Here is a 20769-nt window from a genome sequence, read left to right on the forward strand (position 1 = left end):
GTTATTCTAAAATCTATTGGTAACCAATTGTATAAATACAAATCCACGTTCATTTTGTATATTTAGAGATTAACTATCCTACTGCATGTCGATACTTTTATTTTTGGCATTGAATAAGTCATAGTGAAATCATAATTCATTGAATCCTTATTCATGTGACCATTATTTAACCCCTTAGTTAGAGATGGATAACGCATGAACCAAAGGTTTTAAGTAATAAATTCTTGACTTAATAATTTACCAGTAATTGATACAGGAACTTCATAGGAAGACAGAAAATACGTAATCAGTATTTTTAACTTCGCTCTAGATCTTCGCTTTAAAGATGATGTTCTCTCAATGAATAATCAAACATTTGGTGACTACGTAGAACGCATCTACCTCATCGAACTTACGAAAGGTTTCAACAGATACAGTAAGTATGCCTCATAAATTGAGATGGGGTTCATGTTGCTTATTGTTTAGTTTTCTATGTTGTGTCATGTGTACTATTGTTTGTCTGTTTGTCTTTTTCATTTTTAGCCATGGCGTTGTCAGTTTATTTTAGATTTATAAGTTTGACTGTCATCTGGTATCTTTCGTCCCTCTTTGACTTACATCTAGAAATTAACAATGAGGGTCGGCTGAAAACATAAGAAAAACTTTACGACAAAAGATAGGATTTCTGCTTCCTAATTGTGAACTTTCCATCTAGCAGTGCAAGCATACACCCCACCACGTGGCCCCCTGAGCCCCCTTCTTGAAAGAGGTTTGCTCTCAAAAGGATGTTTAAAACCAAGAATTCCAAATGGGGAAGTTAAAATCATCCCTTTGTAAATTTAACGGACGCCATGCCATCACTAGTTGGTTGATCGTAACGAAAGATTTGTTTCACAAATGACGACGGGTATGTTTCCAATTGTTGGATCTATAATCACGTTCCTCCTTCTCCACACAAGACCTACTGAAATAGACTTATCACCGGGTTTGCACTGACATGGGCAACTTGACGGGTTACACTTGTAGGGTTGGATACGCTTTCCCTTCCTGAGCAACTGAATAACCCCCCGGTTTTTTTTGTGTGTTTTGTGTTGGTATCTTTCGCCTCTCTTTTATATTCAATGAAACTCTAAAAGGTTCTTACAAAAGAACCAAACTCCAAAGTAAGGGGAAAGTCCTTAAAACCTGACAAAATCACAGCGCAAAAGTCAGACGAATGTCGTTTAGTGGTTGTTTTTGGTTCATGAGCCATTTTTGTTTTATTTTATAAATTGTTTTGTTAGGAATTAGGCCGCTATTTTTCTCAATCAAATTATTTCATATTTTTCATGTCGGACCTTTCTTTTGTAGCCGACCATGAAGCCATACGGTTGCCTATAATTGCAAATTCAGTTTATTTGTCTCCTTGGCAATCATACCACGTCTCCTTATTTTTGTATATATTGGATTTTTTTTAGTGGGATCATAACAGGTATTACAAGTGTATCTTTTTTGCCGACAAATAAAAAATAATGTGTAACAAGGTGTTACTTGAAAATCAAATCAAAAGTAACAAGAATCTCTTTCAATAGATTATCTCTGGCGTTTGACACAATGATGTACAATGAAACACAAATTTAATATGATATGAAAATATGGCATTTAGACATAGGCATTAGTTACTTCCCAACAAGGACAAATAAAAGTAAAAAAGTAATTGTATTTATGACAGAAGACAGTATATATGTACGGAGCCCGGCTAGGGACATACAAAGAAAAAAAAATATATTGTGCGCACAAAATAATATATTGTGCGCACAAAATAATATATTGTGCGCACAACTTAAATATATTGTGCGCACAAAATAATATATTGTGCGCACAACTTAAATATATTGTGCGCACAAAATAATATAGTGTACGTTAAATTCTTTGTCCTTACACATGGTACAGGTCTTCAATGTCTCCTTTTTAAAGTGACAGAATGGAGAAATGCATAAAGTTTTCTTTTGAAATGGGGCTAGAATACATGGAAATATTCATCACTGCATTTGTATCAACTCCTGGCAGGAATACTGAAGAAGTAACGTTTATTTCGTCTGACACTTGGTTTACCAACAAATGCGTTGGAAGCCTCCACTTTATATCAGAGTTTATTGGAACGGTTTGAAACAGACTTGGCAAAAGAGCGAGGAAACTATCGAACTTATGTACACTTTGATACTATGGCTTTACCTGTTTTCTTGTAACAAATATGAAAAAAAGTACTTTTTGCACTTATACTCAATTCATGACTTTGATTTTGTTACCCTGTTCGACGACAGAGATGGTCATTACATTGTGTATATTTAAAAGTCTTTACGTCCGTTCATCCGCCCGTCTCTGTTTATTGTAAATGTTTTGGTTATAGTTTATGATGAAGTTTTAGTGTCACCAACTTCAATGAACTATGTGGTTTCTAAGAAGGTATCATTGTAAAAGTGTAGAGTAAGTCAAATCCACTGAAAACTGAATACACGTACAAGTTGTTTTGTTGTTGTTGGTTTTTTTTTCGTTTTTATTTTATCAAAGATGACTATGTTTTATCATGGTTAAGTAAGGTTCTTACCCAAAATGTACTGTTCGTTATTGAAATGTGACGGTGTGTTAAGTCTTCGAAATTCACCTTGAAGTTGTGATCAAATAAAGATAAAACTGGGTACATAATATATAAAGCAGAAGATGCAATATGAGTGCCAATGAGACAGCTCTCCATCCAAGTCATAATTTATTAAAAGTTAACAATTATTGGTTATAATACGGTCTTCATCACGGAGCGTTGGCTCACACCAAACCGCAAACTATACGGCCCAAAATGACTAACAAAACGATAAACAGATACGAACCACACCAACAAACGACAATCACTGAATAACAAGCTCCCGACATTGAACAGTATGCTTATTATGATTTAAATTTTTAAGCGTTGAATACAAATGATTCAGGTCAAGTTATAGTTTCATTCTGTTTAATGGTCTTTAATAGAAGAGAGGATAAGAGGTCACTTATAGTATCTATTTTTGATCGATTTCATTATAAAATTTTACAGTATGATGTCGTATTCAATGTTACGAAACAATTTAGGAATAGCCAATGAAATTCCTCAGTGGAATATTTTGAAAATAAACGAAACACTTATGATTCATTTTTTCCAAATATGGTCCGTTTATTCAAAACTTTGTGACCCTCGATGCGATTGCCAAAGAGACAACTATATACATATACAACATAGCTCATACAAATACGGGTTATATTCTTCTCATATATTTTTATGATGGCATGATACTCAACCCCTAGCGGTAAGGATTTTGCTTGATATTCATATGATTAAAACATAATCTTTCAATCAGTTTAGTTGAGGTGTGGAGCTGGCATGTCAGTAACTGCTAGGAGTCCTTGTTATTTTATGTATCATTGTCATTTTGTTAAGTTTCATTTGTTACCTATTCTGACAACGGACACGTGCTTCTTTACTGTCGGTATTACTGTGTGTTTTTTTTTAATCTGCATTGGCTAGAGGTATATAAAAGGATGGTTGAGATCTCACAAAACATGTTTAACTTAGCCGCATTTTTGTGCCTGTCCAAGGTCAGGAGCCTGTGGCCTTTATTGGTCTTGTTGGATTTTTAATTTTAGTATTTTGTATACACTATGGATAGATAAAGGAAGAGATGGTATGAGTGCAGATGAGACAACTCTCCATCAATTTATAAAAGTAAACCATTATAGGTCAAGGTACGGTCTTCACAAGTATCTTAGGCTCACAACAAACAGTAAGCTATAAAGGGTCCCCAAAATTACTAGTGTAAAACCTTTCTAACGGGAAAACCAACGGTCTAATCTATATACAAAACGAGAAACGAGAAACAACTGTAAAGTTTAGTATGAAGTCCATTTTCACTGAACTAGTCCATATTTTTGTTTATAGGCCAGCTGAAGCACGCATTTGGGTGCGGGATTTTTCTTGTTGTGTTGAAGAACCAAATATATCTGAGAAACAACCCTTATATGATTTGCACGCCTTATAATTATTTTGTACATTAAATACAGTTTAACTATACCATGTATACCTTTATCATCGTATCTAAAAAAAAAAATAAACCAATTCTGAGATATGACGATACCGACCAGCCAAATATATATACATTACAATCATTCTATAAAACAAATATTGTTAATTTATTCCTTATAGTATCTGAAAAACATACCAAACAAGAATCAAATAACATGGACCAATGAACCATGAATATAAAATCAAGGTCAGATTAATATAATTGCAAGATAGACAATTTCACTATACAAACATTCCATACTCCAAAAATATATCTAACTTAATGCTTAAAGTATCCGAGAAATACACCAAAACACAAACATTTTACTTTGCCGGACCACTTATCCCTGAAAATGATGTCAAGGTCAGATGACACCTGTGAAGTGGACATTTAGACATTAAAATCGTTCAATCCAACCAAATATAGAAAAACTATTGCATTTGGTATCTTAGATTTTGTCTAAACCACGAACACGTAAAATGAGGTCATGGTCAAGTGAAAACTGTTTTCCTAATTTTGGGAGCACACCATATTATTTTAGTGCGCACAGTATATTAAAATGTGCGTACAATATGTTTAAGTTGTGCGCACAATATATTTAAGTTGTGCGCACAACATATTTAAGTTGTGCGCACAATATATTTATGTTGTGCGCACAATATATTTAAGTTGTGCGCACAATATATTTAAGTTGTGCGCACAATATATTATTTTGTGCGCTCAATATATTATTTTGTGCGCTCAATATATTATTTTGTGCGCACAATATATTTAAGTTGTGCGCACAATATATTATTTTGTGCGCACAAAATAATTTTTTTTCTTTGCATGTCCCTAGCGGGGCTCCGTATATATGCATTTTATCGAGGTTACGCAAACATTTTTCTACTTCCTAGTTACTATTTATTAATCATGACAGTGAAGATATTCAAATACCAAGCTTATCTATACTTTGGAATAAACTACCAAATGAAATAAATTGTTGTGAAAACCTGGACACTTTTAAACAAAAATGTGTTGATTTCTTGACTATAAATGATTTATAACAACTTACTCAAATATTCTAATGATTTGTATGTTATGTGTATATATATATATATATATATATATATATATATATGAATTTATTTTTCTCTTGTTCTACAGACAGTTTATAGTTAGTATGAATAGTGCATTTACATGATATGTTAGAAACTGTAAGCTTTGTAATATTTGTACTGTTTGTTCTTTGTGAGGGCCTCAAGGTAGATTAGCGAAAGCTAATTGAGTCACCCTCTTTAAATAAAGTCATTACTTACTTACTTACTTACTTACTTACTTACTTACCAGTACATAATTAGCGCGTCACGTGAATTAAAAATTGTATTCATATCTTCTTCCGCGTTACATTCATAGTCTTTATTATAGACAAAATGAACGTACTACAATTTTTGTCAATCGTATTCCTTTTCGAGATGGTCCTTCCTTTGCTGGGGGGACATTTAACTACAAGTATTCAAAGCAGCGTTACAGTCATGAACAATAATCAGGATGAATGTGTTAATTATGGAACAGTTTATCCACAAAATGATCATTTAAATGATGATTGTCAAGTAACCATCAACCAAATGGATATACACGATTTCGTCAATAAAATGCGAGCACAAGAATATAAAATTAGTCTGCTTAAAATAAACTTAAATGTTTCAGAGGACATCAAATTAAATCACACCATATGTACAATTTCTCCATTCGAATGGATATGGACTTATAAAGGACAAAACGGTGGATTTCAGTACTTATCTTTGATGAAGGAATTTTCCTATTATTCACTAAGCTTGCTTGACCATTACACTATAACGATGACATTCAATCTAAATTTAAAAAGAGGTTGTCATTTGAGAATTGGAGACAGGAATACTACAGAGCGTATAGGATTAGCCTTTTTACAAGCTTTCAATCAGTCATTTCAACATGGCCGTGATATCGGATTAAGGTATGGATATGTTTGTTATTTAAGTAGGACATACATGGAAAATATCATTTACATGCTAAGTAAATATATCATAAGTCCAAAGCAAAGTATGGGTTACCGCTGCTGCCGAAATGCTTTCAATAAAACTACCCATAAAGACACCATACCATGCACGAGTGATACAATCATGATTGATAACGGTTTGTGGTGGAATTTTCCTTATGTAATGGGTTGGCTTTTGTTCCTTTTTCTGCCATTACTATTTTTACAGTTCTCTGAAAATAAATATAAAAATTTCAACGTTGGTCATGGAAAATGGCTACTATCAAATCCAATATCGTTTGGTACCGTACTGAAAAATACTTTTAACCGTGCTTATGCTTCAGGAAATATTTGTTCAAGACTGTTGAAAATCATATGTATTCTTTTAACTTCGCTGATCGTTATTTTGGAAGTACTGTCGTATTATTACTTCATGAATGACTTTGTTGTCAGCATGACTAAGGCACAAATTCCATTTAATTGGATCAATATGGCTGCTGGATATTCATTGAGTAAGGAGAGTTTTCTACCGTGTTTTGGAGGCCCGTATATTGCACTTGCGTTGTATTACATTTCAAGTGCCCTTCTGCTCTGTCTCCCAACTGACTTGAGTAAATTTGTAGATAAAGGAATAGACGATAAAGCAGAGATGTTTATGTCTTTGTTAACAGTTGATACGAGTACAAAAGGTAAATTAGGAGCTGTATTGGATATCCGCAGACAAACAGGATATACACGACTGTATTCGGTTCTTCGAGCAAACATTTACATGCTGATCAACCCGTCATTTTGGGATATTGGATTTCATATTCAAAAAAGGAGATTCAACGGATTCATCCGGGTATTGACAAGAAATAGAATATTGTTTAGATTAGTTCTAACTTGTGCTCTTATTCCAATTTATTTCCTTATATGCATTATTGAATGGAAGCTGGCAATATTTATGTACGGTTTGCCTGTCGTAGGATTTTTCTTTATCATTATAAATAGATATTATAATACTGTAAGGGAGTTCAACAGCAAGAGGACTGGTTCAGCTGGCTATGTTATTGGTATTATAATAATTATATTGATGTCCGTATGTGCTGCCTTTGACATTTACATGTTCTCACTACTTTTTATTGATAGTTTTATCTTTTTATGTCGGATTTGTACATACGCTTTTGCTGGACTTATTGCCTATCCGGACATTACTTACGGCTACCTCGTGTTCACGATTACAGTTACAATATATGTTACCGAATGCATACAACACGTGAATGTTGTGTATACATACCTTTTTGAAACAGTTAAGAACATCTGTATAAAGATGAAAAAAGGAAAACACCTCCAGGCCGTTCCAATGATCAGCTGTAATGGATATACGACTTCTGTATCCAAACCTTTGTTTCGATATGTCGTTCGGTACTACAGACCTTTAAGGATTGAAATACTATTTTCCTGTCTGAAACTGACCATCATCGTTATTATTCTTTATATGTCAATTTCAATTCTTCTCACATTTAAAGAACTTAGTAAAATGTCGACTCTCACGCAAGCTATAACAGCTCTTTTCATTTGTTTAATTCCCAAATTGTGGCATATGTTTGAGGAAAAGGGAGGAAAATATAAAGAAGAGACCGAAATTGCCGAAGTTAAGAATATCATTGAACAGTATTGCAGATGTTACATTCATAAACGAACTCCTTCGAGTATTCAGGATGACAATACTACCGTAGATGATACGGAACAAGACAGAAGCAACAATTCATCATCAGATGACGAACTCCTACAGCATTTACTACTTGATGTAGAGATTGAATAAATGTCGACACTCACGCAAGCTATAACAGCTCTTTTCATATGTTTAATTCCCAAATTGTGGCAAATGTTTGAGGAAAAGGGAGAAAAATATAAAGAAAAGACCGAAATTGCCGAAGTTAAGAATATCATTGAACATTATTGCAGATGTTACATTCATAAACGAACTCCTTTAAGTATTCAGGATGACAATACTACCGTAGATGATACGGAACAACACAGAAGCAACAATTCATCATCAGATGACGAACTCCTACAGCATTTACTATACTACTTGATGCAGAGATTGAATAAATTGTAAGAATTTAACCAAAATTGTACATAAAAAATTATGAATACACTCATCATAGATACCAGGAGCACTACCGGGTTTAAGGGGGTTTGCCCCCCCCCCCCACCGGCTTGAAAAGCATTTTTTTTTTTTAAATATCTTTACTATAGATTGAATATCCAGCACTGTATAGGGTAACACATTGTCGCTACACTCCTTTAAATATACACATGTCATAATTACATTGGCCTGAGGGTTACTTGATAGTTAGAGGATCTAAGGATTTAATTAATACAATTAAAGGCAGCTATCCCTATATTTTATTACTTTGTTGGTTTTATGATTAAAACGACGTTTTTTGTTAGATAGATTTGAAGAAAAATACTTTTTTGAAAATGACACCTGCTGAATCTAAGGAGATTGTAAACTTAATTTCCACATCTGTACCTAGTGCTCAAATGTATAGCATTCTAAATGAAAACTGGTATCCACCTAGTTCTTTTCCTTTTCATAAACGTGAAATGTACGGGTTTAAAAATGCTTTTAATATGCGTGGCTGCACTATTTCCCATGCATTGTCTATTCAACTTCACAGGACGGAATTTATTGCAAATTTTGCGTTTTGTTCACTACTGACGACAACCCCGGACAGATTGTTAAAAACACGTTCAGACTTGGGTAAAGCAAATGGTGAATGTTAATCTCACAAACAAACAAACAAAAACCACCAAACAGCCTTATTAAGATAACAAAACTTTACCAACACACATGATACGACGCGACTAGTGGAATAGATGCAAGGAGTGATACAGCAATTGCAAAACGGGTAGATACGATCTGTAATTAAATAATTAATCCCGCTGCAAGTGTTTGCATCTGTCCTAAGTCAGGAATCTGATGTACATACAGTCGTTTGTTTATGTAATTTATACGTGTTTCTCGTTTCTCGTTTTTTATATAGATTAGACCGTTGGTATTCCAGTTTGAATGGTTTTACACTAGTATTTTTGGGGGCCTTTATAGCTTTTTGTTCGGTGTGAACCAAGGCTCCGTGTTGAAGGCCATACATTGACCTATAATGGTTTACTTTTATAAATTGTTATTTGGATTGAGAGTTGTCTCATTGGCACTCACACTACATCTTCCTATATCTATAATCTAAAAAGTTTATTTAGAGTAACCATATGCTGCCCGGATGAACAAAAAGTTTGCCAATTATTGACAAACATATGGTTTGGTATAACAAGAAAAATTCTCTAGTGTTCAAAACCATTTCTCACAACTCCCTCCCCCATACCCACCCTCCCCCTTCAAGCTATTGATCCACGCCTGGGAAGTAATTTCTGAGTGAAGAAACAATCATTAGTAATTACACTTTTGAATTGAAATGTCTTATACAAGTAAGGGTTTTCACAATAACTCTTACGTTTTCAGAAAAACTTCCAAGATAGAGGTAACAGTAGTAAACCTTTGTTCAAATCTCAAAACAACAATTACAAAGATACAATTCCAGGGGGTGGAATATAAAAATCAGATGTTCACTAAAAAGAGTACAATAACAAACAATCTTTTTTGCTTAAAAGGCAAAACAAAAAAACGGCTCCAAGATAAATCCATAAAGAAAAAAATACATACAAACTGACGAAATCTAACGTTATGCTTTACCAGCAGTACGAATGGAAAACAACTTTCATGTTATTAAAGATGTGCTAAACTATGTTTTAATTTAGTACATTTAAATCAGGATTATTTACAAAAACACGATTATTGTTGTATAAAAATCTGCAGTTATTAAATTTCTAAATCATTTAAATTATGGAATGTATCCCACTCAGGCATTGCTTCTGATTCATTAAGTATCGGGGTTGGCTTCCCATTTGGTAGATACATTTGCAGATGGGCTGTTATAGTCACCAAGGTTATCACTTTTAAATGTTATATGTCTAGCCTAGCAGTACTTCGGTACTGGCATGAAAGAGAAATTCTACAATAAGTCATCATGGCTGAAATAATCGCTTAACTATTTAATTGTAGAGTTATTGACCTTTCTTGATGATATTTACCTAATAGTTATTAAAGGTACCAGCATTATACTTTAATACGCGAAACACACGTTTCGTCTACATAAGACACATCAGTGACGCTCAGATCAAAATAGTTATGAAGCCAAACAAGTACAAAGTTGAAGAGCATTAAGAATCCAAAATTCCAAAATGTAGTGCCAAATACGGCTAAGGTAATCTATGCCTAAACTTGCCCTGGTTGACGATGCATGTGAGCAACACAGGATAGTTCGTACCTCTAGTTTATTTTGTATGATTTTAACTTTGTTATTGGAAATATTTTACAATTCTTGATACATTTTCATAAATATGTTAAAAGAGTTTCGATTGCTGTTGATGATTCAATAAAATATGACAAGGAAGGAAACGCAATATGTCTAATTAATACTGCATACATTTTACACTTAATTGAATCAATTACAAAATTTTCGAGTCATTTAGATCGCTTTTTTATAAAAATCGAATGTATTAAAAACAATTCTAAATAAAGTTTACAAACTTCCTTCTTAAAAAAAATAGGATTTTGAAAATTAAGTTTAAATGTTCTTGTCTGTTTGAACCTATTCAATATAAGAAATTGACAAGTTTTGTTTTTGTTTATTTAAAATTCCTCTGATCTGATAAACATTAAGTTATGTCACAGACATACACGATAGGAAAATCATAATTGAATTGATACTTCAATTAGTTTTACACTTGAATCTATCTTGAAACATTTCCGGGTTACGTCGTTCTTTTTCGTATGACATTGAAGTTTAAAAAAAATCTTAAAATGACTTTGATTTGAAACAGAGATACCAACTGATATGGAATAAACAGACATGGTATGATTCAAAATCAAGCAACACACAACACGTATTAATCTAACGTGATTTCAAAGGTAAACTTTTTTAAACTTCTACGTAGAAAGAGTTCGTTCCATTTAACTAGCTCTTGTTTAATTGCAAATTCATATATTGTCAAGTCGGCCTATTATGATGATGCTCTATGGTTGTCTTGGAATTCTCGTCCTTGTAAAGAGATGAATATTAGTATTATTATATTACCACTTGAAACAGAAACAAAACGCATTTACTTTCTAAAATCAGTAATCTTTCTTAAATCCTATTTAAAATCCTAAGTAAAATCTTCATAGCTTACAAAGTTCGACCAGTAGATCAAAAAAAAATTTTTTTTATTTAGAATGTCCTATCAATTTACGCAGTATACTAAATGATTAAATGTGAAAAAACAGTGTCTCAAATTTGACAATTAAGTCTACCTCATATCATGAGATACCAAAAGGATATTAAAAACTCACAAGTTGACAAGAATCTGACGACATAACGAGAAAAAAAGAAAACAACTATATTAGAAAATTTAAAATCAAAACTGGTGTAATCTTATGAGAAAATTACTTTCAAGGTCGATTGAAAACTTTAATCATCTTTACGATAAAAGTAATGACATCAAAAGAGAGGCGAGTAATACCAAATGGATAATCAAACCTACTAGTCAGAAAAGAAACAGATCATTGCAAAAAACGGGAAAATGCGAACAGACGAAAATACCTCACACAACTCAACACCGGGTGTAATTTCAGGAGCTCCGGAAGGGTGACCAAATCTTTCTCAACTGTTGATGTTATTTGTATTTGCTCTCCTTTTTTTGCATTGTCAGTTTTTTTTCTCGACCTATGACCTTAAATGTCTCTTCTGCATCTTCCACCACTCTTTTTTCAAAACTAGCAAGTTTCCTACTATTAACTGTCCAATGTTTGTAACAAAATTCAATTCCAGTAACACCTTCACATGGAATATGAATCTACGAATTTATAACATTTCAGGATTTACTATGTTGGTTTTTTTTTATTGTCTCCCTCTTTTGTGGCCTATTATTTCTCACAGTTTGAATGGCGTTGTATGTTTTGATTTAACTAATGTTGTTGAATGCCCTTTTCGTATTGTAGGAATCATTTTTGATAATATAGAATTTTCTGCTTTACCTTACACATGTTTATACACCTCAAAATTCTAATAGATAAAAAGAGGTCGTTTCTAATTACATGAAGTAATTATGAAAAAAATGCTTTTAAATAAGTAATGTGAAAGGGGGTTCAGATTATTGATTTAAAGGAAAACATATTTTCAAGGAAACATGAAAACCCGAAATAGGTATCTTTTTTTCTTATTTTTGTGATAGCTGTCTCATTGACATTAATTCAATTCCAATACTTTTAGTCATATTTTAACCAGTTTCGATTTTAGCTAATTCGTGTGAAATAACCAAAATAAGTTGCATAAATATGCATTATTAATACTAACCGACTTCAATTTCTTCAGAAAATACTAATCAATGTTTTTATCGTCCTTCAATTCTGCTTGTCCTTATTTTATGAAGATATGCCCTTATCCCCAATATCGATATGCATAGTGTACCAGTGATTGTCAAAGATTATAACGTAGCCTTGTCCATATTGGCCTTCGCATCAGCCCGAGACTCCCATATCAAGCCAAATGGCGTAACCCGAGGGGTGATTTGGCTTTAGGGCTGATACCAGTACCAACATTAAAAGGACAATGATCTATTTATCACAAATTTTTGTTTTGTTAATTTTGATTGACTGGTTTATCAGAAATACAATTCGGGAACTCAATATGGATATATGAGGGCAAATATTGAAATTGGCCTTGAAGACAAATAACTGGCTCCTGTATGTTAGACTTAAAATAAAAATCAGAAAAATCTATCTTTTTAAATGATATTGAATACAAGTAATACTTTTAAGATGCTTCCTTGAAAAGATATGAAATTGAGGAATAAAACCCAAAGGTTCTATGAATAGTCTTTAAATGATAAAATATCAAATTACCAATGTAAATAATGTTTTTCAAAATTGATATGTTGTTCATGTTGTTGATAATTACATTTTCTATTGATCATGGAAGTATCTCAAACTTAAGGGTTAATATACAAGACCGCTATGATTAACTATTCTTCCTTGTTTAATTTAAAAGTTGTTTACACTTGTAATAAGTAGATTGGCATATGTTATGCTTAATTCTTACTTCATTAGATCAATAGTTTTAACTTCCCTTTAGCAAGACGGTATTTTTGTAGTTTTATACTTAAGATGATTTTATTTATATTTTCGCAATGATCAAACGGCGAACACATATATTAATTATAAAATTTTCAGACAAAAGATATATTCAAGCATGCACGTTTACTTTTTTGTATTGAAATGCTTCAAGATAAGCGTTGCAAATCGGTGTTTAATAGATTGACAGAGAGATTACATGAAGAAACATATCCACACATTCCTATCTTGTTCAAGTGATCTTTTCAGTATTCCTTTGATGTGTTTAATACCATGATCAAACTTTTTATCTGCTAAATGAGATTGCATATGCGATATTTACTGCCTGTGCATATAACAAAAGGAGTTGTGATTTAGAAGTGATATATATTCCCTATTGTACATTTGTATATTGTATTTGAATTTTCTTCCCAGCTTATCTAAAACATCAGTAAACAAGAAACGTTGTTAATGGAAAAGTTTTGCTGGTTCGTTTAAATAATGTAAACGATTGTTTACATTTTGCACACACAAGAAACATGTTTTAATACTCATTGATTTAGTAGAAAGGTCAATTGGTACTCGAACTATATGACCATAAATTGAGAATAGGTTTGAAACGCATTTTTATCGTTTTTATCTTTACTACTTTAATAATTTGGAAATTATTATCTATCTGATATATATTTTTAAAAAAATAGCAGAACTTTCAGAGAACTCAGGATCAATCAAGTTTTTTGTGGGGTTATTGTTGCTGAGGTTTTCTATTTTGGGTTTTGTGAACTGTTGTTTTTTCTGTTGGTATTTTTCTTTATTAGTTTGAACGTCCCGCGTCTGGTGCATATATAAAATGGCTGTCCTGGTATCTACTGTGGATTCATTATTATTCGTTGGATAGCAATTTTCTTAGGTTTCGTTGGTACAGGTGAATTTAAATGTTCAATGAAATAAAAATTCCCACCACGAAATGACATATCCACTAAAAATCAAGTTTTCAACAATCATCAAAGATTGTTACCCAGGGAAAAATGACTCCAAGGTATGATGAGTTTATTTAATACCACTGGTTCGATGCCACTACTGGTGATATGTTTATTAACCGATGGTATCACCAGCCCAATAGTCAGCACTTATGTGATGACATTAATTATCATTGATATGGTCATAACTATGAATTAACTTCGAATTGTTGAAATAATAAGGCCTTTCTACCCCAGGAATAGATTACCTTGGCTGTATTTGTCAAAACTTTTAGGAATTGTTGGTCCTCAATGCTCTCCAACTGTGTACTTTATTTTGGCCTTTTTAAATAAATTAAGAAACGCGCGTCTATGAAATTTATATCCTGATGTCTATCATTAGTTAATTTGCAACCGCTGGGTCGATATCACTGCTGGTGCAGTTTTTATTCCCCGAAGATATCACTAGCTCAGTAGTCAGCACGTATATGTTGAAATGTATTATCTTGTATATGGTTATAACTTTAAATTAACTGTTTACAAAACTATTAGGAATTTTTGGTCCTCAATGCTCTTCAACTTCGTACCTTATTTGGCCTTTTTAACATTGTTTTATTCAAGCGTCCCTGATGAGTCTTTTGTAGACAAAACGCGCGTCTTGCGTTAGTATAAAATTATCCTGGTATTTATGATGAGTTTATTTGATATCTTTCGGATTTCTCTTTTTTTAAACGTAATTTGTAAACGATCGTCGACGTTTTGACGATCATTTAATTAGACACAGAAAACACATATTTAATAGAATTGTTGTATGTAAAAACATCGAAATCTTTTCTATGCGAATTTTTCATTTTAAATATAGATTGCTCCTTCTTCCAGATTTTGACCTTATACTGAGTGTAGAAACGCTATTTTTTTTCGACAAACCAGTCTAGCTGCTAAGGCGATTGCCGCGGTTTTTTGTATTTTAGATTGGTTTGTATCTTCTAAACGGATTTATGAATAATGTAGGGTGCATCTAATGTATAATTCAATAGAAAACTTTCGAGTTCGTTGCATTTTCATCAAAAACTTTGGTATTAGTTCGTGCGTTTTCGGAACGACGTCACATCCGTTCCTATGTTGAGTGATATGGTCATAGTTTGTTAATTCCTCAAGAAACAATTGTGTGTATACCAATGGGGTCCTATAGAAAATACATCACACATAATTGCGCTCTTGTAACCATCAACTGTAACTATGAAGTCACTGCAATTAAACAAGGCGTTTATATCTAGTGATAATAGTGTTAAAATTGTATGAATCTTGCGCGTCCGATAACTGTTAAACCAATGTATCCATATGAACAAGTTTAAAGTGTAAAAATTAGGGAAAAAATTTTGAATATAAAAGGCAATGGAAAATGATGATTATAAACAATTTTACTGAAATGCTTTTTAATCATTCATTCCTTAGTTAGTAACAAATGAACGTTAGTCTTCTTGTTTTACACTCGATTGCTTTATATACTCGGTTCCTTTATTATATTATAGTTATTACATGTGTTAATTGACCTTTTATTTACTTCTTAATATCTTATTAAGGAGACTATTATGGTCAAGAGAGATAAATCATCGATAAATTATTCATCAATTAATAACGTGAAAACGAGTGCTGAATGTTTTGTTTTAAACTGTTTTTGATTATGATGACGTCGTAAAGATGAATCTCATCTCAAGTCTTCAAATCTAGTTTGTTCTAATTACGCAGGCATATAATCAGATTCAATAGTATTAGTTTGTAATTTTGAAATAGAACAAATAGCGAAATGAGTGTTTTTTTCATAAAATGATTTTTTTTATTACGCTCTGTATTTAGAATTTGACCGGAATTGTTTAACTTTTATTATGTTGGAAATTTATTGGCATGCAAAGGATTAGACGGCAATCGGGAAAGTACACTCAAAGAAATAATCTTAGCGGGTTTTTTTTTTTTTTTTTTTTTATAGAAAACACATGTAATTAAGATACAGTTTTGATCCCGTATTTACAGTTTAATGAAAATTTCCATATAGGCTTTTTTTGCCTGATTAAATCAAATATGTAAAAAAAATATACCGTCATGTGCTATTTTTTGAGTTAAATGAGGTCGAAATTTTGTATATTTGCTCAAAATTTGGATTTGTGGCCGTATTTTCTCTTTCTAAAGAAAGCCATAACTTTTGTGTTATAAAAGAAAAACACAAATTGTTTTTTTTTTAAATAATTTGTAATGTCTGTATTTCATAAGTATCCTAAAAAAATGTGCATGTTTTATTCAGAAATAACTCATATTAATCAAATGGTCATGAATTGAGAAAAAAACGTAATTTTTTGCTGTATATTTATTAACATAAAAAAAATTCCACTATTTACAGTTTTATAAAATTTGGTCCACATAATCTCCCTGCAGAATGAAACAAAATGTCGTTTTAAAAATAGGGGTCCATGCACTCGTTTTCAAATTAAATCAGTTTGAATGATAAAAATCAGTCCAAAAATGCATCTTTTCTCGATATGTCACAGTTTGACGTCGCGAAAATAACATTTTACGTTAGCAACGTCATTACCTCCCCTGTAACTGTATCGTATGCCCTTAAGCCAACAGAAGTTTACATATGGTCAAATCTCGTAAATCGATTCATACGCAAAGTCTCAGACGCATTTGGAAAAGTACATTCAAGGACAAATTCTTGGCGTTTTCAATTTTAAAAAATCACGTTAAATTAAGCTAACAGAGGTTCACAATTACTCAATTATTGTTAATCAATTCAGAAGAAAAATCAAAATGACAAACAATGAGGGGAAATATAAAAAAGAAGATGCGGTATGATTGCCAATGAGACAACTCTCCATAAGAGATCAAATGACACAAAAATCAACTTATATAGGTCACTGTATGGCTCTCAACAATGAACAAAGCCTATACCGCAATGTCAGTTACAAAAGGCCCCGAAATTACAAATGTAAAACAATTCAAACGAGAAAACTTACATCCAATTTATGTTAAAAAAAATGAACTAAAAACAAATATGCAACACATCAACAAACGACAACCACTGAATTACAGGTACCTGACTTGGGATAGGCACATACATACCAGAATGTGGCGGGGTTATTAGTTATCAAATGTACCAGGATTATAATTTAATACGCCAGATGCGCGTTTCATCTACATATGACTCATCAGTGACGTTCTGATCAAAACACTTAAAAAGCCAAACAAGTACAAAGTTGAAGAGCATTGAGGACCGAATATTCCAAACAGTTGTGCCAAATACGGCTAAGATAATCTACTCATGGGATAAGAAAACCCTTAGTTTATCCAAATATTCAAAGTTTTGAAAACAAGAATTTATAAAAATGACCATATAATTGATATTCATGTCAACACCAAAGTGCTGACAACTGGGCTAGTGATACCCTCGGGGACGAAACGTCCACCAGCAGTGGCATCGACACAGTGGTGTAAATAGTTATCAAAGGTACCAGGATTATAATTTAATACGGCAAACGCACGTTTCGTCTACATAAGACTCATCAGTGACGCTCAGATCAAAACACTTAAAAAGCCAAACAAGTTGAAGAGCATTGAGGTTAAACACGTTACCGGGATTTCAACCCTCCCTCTAACTTGTGACAGTGGTGTAACGGTACACCATAATAAGCATGAACTCGGAAATGAAAGAAACCGATTTCGTTGACAGTTTGCCTTCTGATATATGTGCATCACACGCCTCGAGTTACATAGACTGCTTTTCATCCTAGAGGTATGCTTGGCAGAACGTTCCAAGTAGGCAGGTTTAGCCACATCGGTAACAATAATATTGGATGGTCTTCATACTTAGGTAAGGGTTTGCATGATAATAAAATGAATTTGAAGTGTGATATTCCTATTCTCATGGAAATATCGTATTATTAGTTTAAAATTTCTTGAAAATATAAATTGTGCATAAACTGATGACGAAATGAAACATCATTGAAATAGGGATGACCATGTTGCTCATGTCTTTAAGAATGTGACCTCAAGTGAGAAACTTTATTCCGTATTTGCAGTTTTCAGTCTTGAATTGTTCCATGTCAAATTACAGATAACGAATCATCGTAACATTACTTATTACACATGGTAATGCTTTCATTCCATCATGTATTAAGAAATGATGATTTAATGAACACATGTGTTTTATCTGGTGTTTTCTTCACTTTTGTTCGTTCTATTTGGCTGTCCTTACATAATAGTTATCAAAGGTACCAGGATTATAATTTAGTACGCCAGACGCGCGTTTCGTCTACATAAGACTCATCAGTGACGCTCAGATCAAAATATTTATAAAGCCAAACAAGTACAAAGTTGAAGAGCATTGAGGACCCAACATTCCAAAAAGTTGTGCTAAATACGGCTAAGGTAATCTACTCCTGGGATAAGAAAATCCATAGATTTTCGAAAAATTTACAGTTTTGTAACAGGAAATTTATAAAAATTACCATACATTTGATATGCATGTCAGCACCGAAGAGCTGACTACTGGGCTGGTGATACCCTCGGTGACGAAACGTCCACCAGCAGTGGCATCGACCCAGTGGTGTAAATAGTTATCAAAGGTAACAGGATTATAATTTTAAACGCCAGACAAAGAGAGACAACTTGAAAATGTTTCTTAAATCCACATCGCTTTAAATATGTAAAGTTTATTTTTCCTTGGTTACCTCTCTGTACAAAATTATATAAAATAATTATATATATATACATGTGTATATATAAGATTCATATTCATGGCCGGTTCCGGTTCTATTTCAGATCCCAATTCTATGGTATATATCAAGTCATGCCATCCTAAATCTTTAAATACAAACCTATGGCAAATTTTATAGTTACCTAATCAATGGCAGATTTTTCAGATTGCAGATATTCTACCAATGGAGGACCAGTCAGTACATATCTGACAAAGGACTTTGCTATAAACGAGTGGTCTTCTCCTGAAAAAGATTTAAAAAGCCTTCAAATGTATTAAAAATCTAAGACGGCAGACCTTCTCCTTTTGGTAGTTTCCTCATCTCAAGTTCACTGGGATAGATGATATATATCTGTTGGAATTTATTGAATTTATTTACTCAAACTCACTTACAGAGAGTTTACTTAACATGAAATCAACATGTTCAACATAAAAACAAATTAGTGTTTTAAATACAATTACATTTATGAACATATGACTATAGTAAATTAGTCTATATATGTGTATTATTCAGGCAGGGATTCCTTTAACATAAATTACTTAAAACCTTTTGTGGCGATGTTAGTTTATTTTCGAATAATGACTTTGAATGTGCATGCGTTATATTTTGTCTCTCTTTGTCTAAGATCTTCAATGTTTACAAATAATTCGCTTGTATGTGTGACTGTAAATGTACAAAATATTTATAAAACTACCAATTCTATATGTGCCTATCACATGTATCACAGGTCAAATTTCCTTACAATCTCGAATTTTTCTCCAATTACAGAAGTCAAACAAATCTTAAAAATAACTTAGTTTCATGAAATTGTTCTTAATGTATAAAACCTAACACAACGAACTTTTTATTTGGGATTCTTTGATTCGATATATCAAGGGGCCCTGGCGATCCCGCCCCCTTTTTTTTGAAAACATTTGGTTGATTATATAGGGAATTACTGCAGTATGACTGGAGCCCCCCCCCCCCTTTAGACCAGTCAGCGTCCCTCCCTCCTAATGAAAAGTTCTGGATCCGCCAATGTATATCCAAATACTCAACAATGTTTTATCACTGTTGAATATAATTTAAATTTGATTTCACCCTTATTACTAGATATGACGTCAATCGTGTGACAGTTGGTAAATGCATATTAAACTCCGTTACCTTGTCAACGTCCCATGGCACCTGGTTCCGGCTTCGTTAAAATAAGATTGTCCCGCACCTTCATTATAAGATACATATCCTGACAATTATGTTGATCATGTATATGAATTAAAACACAGCAACCTCTATTTTAAAAAATTCAGAAAATCAAGATTTTTATAGATTGACTTTAAAAACATTTTAGTTGATTTGTATAACCCTAAATGTCTTAATTTAGCAATACGCGTATGCCGTTTTGATACAAATGATCAATGATTAATGAAAAAATCACTTATTCTATAAGAGAGAGGCGAAAGTTACTTAAGGAGTGTTAAAACTTCTAAGCCGAAAAGAAACTGACAATACCTTTGTAAATAACGGAAAACATCCGTACACAAAAAACTTTAGCGAAAACTTTATACATAGCAACACGTACCCTACCAAAAATCGGGGTGGTCTCAGTTGTTCATCTATTGTATAACCAATCACTATGTGCATTTTATTATTTTTCCTACAGATTAAAACCATGTCAGTATAAAATGATCGATGACCTCATTTTTCAATTTACGTTATTTTAATCTGAATATGATCGAATAATCGTTATGTTTTCAACAACAATCAAAATATCAATTTCAAAATGTACAAGTGTTTAGGTTTAATCAATTGAACAGATGATAAAGTAATGTTAAACTGTTCATTA

Source organism: Mytilus edulis, chromosome 7, assembly GCF_963676685.1.
Source record: "Mytilus edulis chromosome 7, xbMytEdul2.2, whole genome shotgun sequence".
NCBI lineage: Eukaryota > Metazoa > Mollusca > Bivalvia > Mytilida > Mytilidae > Mytilus > Mytilus edulis.